General features: G+C 41.8%; 1 pseudogene; it reads right to left on the bottom strand.

Annotated features, from left to right (window-relative positions):
- Positions 1–333: 333 nt before the first annotated feature.
- Positions 334–2,736, bottom strand: LOC100452315 (ubiquitin carboxyl-terminal hydrolase 7-like; annotated as a pseudogene).
- Between the last annotated feature and the right edge of the window lie 762 nt (positions 2,737–3,498).

Below are 3,498 nucleotides of genomic sequence, written 5' to 3'. Positions count from 1 at the left end.
AGGAAGTTCTAAATGTAAGTGTGAAAATTGGCTTATGTTTTCTGACCCTACTTTAAAAAAATAAACATTATTTTTAGAGTAGTTTTAGGTTCACAGAAAAGTGGATGCAAAGTACAGCAAGTTCCCATATAGCCCCTCTCCCTACACACATACAACCTCCCCTACTATGAAACCAGCATCAGAATGATATATTTGTTACAACTAATGAACCTACATTGATACATCACTGCCACCCCAAATCCATAGTTTACATTAGGGTTCACTCGGTGTTGTACATTCTATGGGTTTTGACAAATGTATAATGACATATGTCCATCATTATAGTGTCATAAAGAATAGCTTCATGGCCTTAACAATTCTCTGTTCTTTACCTTTTCATTTCTCCCTCCCGTCCAACCTGTGGCAACCTGATCTTTTTATTGTTATCATTTTCAGGGTCATCCTTCTGAAATACTATGATGTCACCATCCATTAGTTCATCAAGGGCTTTATCAAGAGACACGTCTTAGTCCTGAATTCTCTGTTAAATTCAGTTTAACTTCCTCATAGAGTATAAGGCTAGTATCTTGAATAAATCCTGCTCTGTTACACATAACTGGGAGCAAGTCACATATTTTACAGGATATTGGTGTGTAGATATGCCCACAGTAGTTCAAGCTCCGCGTTTTGGGATCATATATCTTCAAAAAAAATTACATCATGAGCTTCATCAAACTTGGGTAAGGTCACTCCACTAGCAGCCAGCTCGAGATCGACTGTCTCCAGGAATATCGTCCAAGAGTTTTCATTATCACTGACCTCAATCATTGCTTTATTGCCGTCAGCTTCATTATCTAACACTGCTGGCCGTTTTGTTCCATTACTCCTTGCTTGCATGGGCCACAGTTGAATTTGATCTTGTGGAAATTCCATGATCTGAGAGAGGTTCTGAACAAACTCAGCAAGTGAGGAGTTCTTCAATACTTTGAACACAGTGTATTTCACTTTTTCTTCATCATACATGTCATTTCCCTGGTGGCCACAAAACTGGTCCTCTGAGGCTACCTGCGTTTGCATATAGAGATGGACTTCCTGCCATTCTGTCCACTTTCTGAGCCTTGATCCTTTTCTCTTCTTAGAGTCATTCTACCAACTGGAATATCATGGTCGGTGACTACCTGTAAAACTTCCACTCAGTTTTGATTCCCTCATATAGGCTAACATGTAAGCATTAGTGCAGTGTCGGACAGACAGGTTGTCATTGTGACCCCCATAATTGTGCTCAATTACTTCCTTTTTAGTACACCTTGACACCACATCATCATCAAATTTACAGCATTTGCCGTCCCCTTTGGGGTTTAGATAAACCACATAATGTCTACCATGATTATCTCTACTATGAACCAGGACTGCATGAAGAATATAATTTGCAGGGTCCTTAGGATCTGTTTTTTTCAAAAATTCATCAAATGGTAACTGCTTTGGGAATTCACACCTATCATTGATCTTGATATTTTGGTTCATCTGAGGGTCATACATAAATCTCATCAGTTGTAGATGTAACACTTGTGGTGATGTTAGAAATTTCACCTTTCTCTGCTTCCTGTAAGCCATGTTCCCCAGCTTCCTATTTATTGTCCCCGTTGAGCTGTTCTTCTGCCATATAATCCACAAATGATTCAAATATATTTTTCTTTCCTTTGATACTTAGCTGGATATCATAATAATCTTCTCTTCTATCAGAATGATAGTCTACTTCTTTACACTGGATATAGGACACCATTTTGCCTCAGAATCATCTGGGTATGGTGCCCTCTACACAAGTGCCTTTCGCCTTCTTTTCCACATTATCAAGCAACACTCCACAAAGCTGCTGAACATCGTGTTGTATGAAGCTGTCTAAAATTTCCCACCCAAATGACCTTGTTAGCTTTTTTGTTCCTACGGGTTTATCACTGCCCTGTAATTCATAGAACACTCTTTGTAATGCTTAAGGGACGCTTTTAGACGAATCATCCCCCTGGGTTGGCATCATGTAAACAGCCTTTCGTAGCTGATTTGTGAAAAAGAACGTCTGTAGCAGGCTGTTTATGTAACAAGTCGCTCCCTGATTCTTTAAGCCAACATAGCCTGTGTGCTTCTTTGAATCCCACGCAACTTTGTCGGGAGCATCCGCCTGTACAAAGACTTCAGTGGTAACTTTGTCATCATCTATAAATCCTTTCTCAGGATCAGTCACTTCACTCCAGGCCATAAAATTGGAAAATCCCCAATCGTTTTCTTTATGGAAGAACAAATGACTAACACGACGACTGAACGATTTTTCATCATCTCCATAATTTATTATCTTCAGCACCGCTTGTGCATGACAAGTCCATGACGTGGAGTCAGATTCAGCATTGCTCTGGAGAAAGAATCCTACACTTTTTTGGTGTGGTCTCTCTGGATAAAAGCGTGGCACACCATAATCTTCCACGGCAGATTTCGCACAAAACACGGAGGACTACGGACCGACTCACTCAGTCTGCTGAAGAGCTCCACAGTGAACTGAAAGGTCGCCTCGGAGTGCTAACTGGTTTCATCCTCCGTGCCCTCCTCCTTGTTGTTGTGTCCATCACTGAGGGCCACGTTCCCATTGATCACAGGGTTCTGAGTAATTCTTCATGGGTCATCTGTATCTCCAGCTTCCATCTCCACGTCCTCGGGCTCGCTCAGCTGCTGCTTGCCCACTTTCTGCTGCTGCTGCTGCTGGTTCATGTTGGCCGCGGCCGGCTGGTGGCCGGGGCTTTGGGCGGGTGGGCGGGAGGTGGTGGCGGCGGCGGGGCGGCCTCCTCCTCCCGCGCGTCATCGGCAGCAATTTTATTGATCTTTTCAAAGAACCAACTTTCGGTTTTGTTGGTTTTCTCTGTTGATTTTCTGTTTTCAATTTCATTGATTTTGACTCTAATTCTTACTAGTTTCTCTCTTCTGCTTACTTTGGATTTTATTTGCTCTTCTTTTGCTAGTTTTCCAAGGTAGAAACTTAGATTATTCATTTTGAATCTTTCATCTTTTCTAATATCTACCTTTAATGCTATAAATTTCCCTCTACACACTGCTTCCACCACATTCCACAAATTTTGATAAGCTGTGCTTTTGTTTTCATTTAATTTAATATATTTTTAAATTTCTCTTGAGATTTCTTCTTGACCCGTCTGTTATGTGGAAGTATGTGATTTAATCTTCATGTATTTTCAGATTTTTCAGTTATCTTTCGGTTATTAATTTCTAACTAAGTTTCCTTATGGTCTGAGAGCAGACATTGTATGATTTCCCCCCCTTTTTTTTAAGACGAAATCTCGCTCTGTCGTCCAGGCTGGAGTGCAGTGGCACCACCTCGGCTCACTGCAGGCTCCGTCCCCCGGGTTCACGCCATTCTCTTGCCTCAGCCTCCCGAGTAGCTGGGACTACAGGTGCCCGCCACCACGCCCGGATAATTTTTTTGTATTTTTAGTAGAGACGGGGTTTCACCGTGTTAGC

This window comes from Pongo abelii, chromosome 4 (genome assembly GCF_028885655.2).
Source record: "Pongo abelii isolate AG06213 chromosome 4, NHGRI_mPonAbe1-v2.0_pri, whole genome shotgun sequence".
Taxonomy (NCBI): domain Eukaryota; kingdom Metazoa; phylum Chordata; class Mammalia; order Primates; family Hominidae; genus Pongo; species Pongo abelii.
The sequence above is the reverse complement of the archived record's forward strand: the minus strand, read 5'-3'. Positions and strand labels throughout refer to the sequence as shown.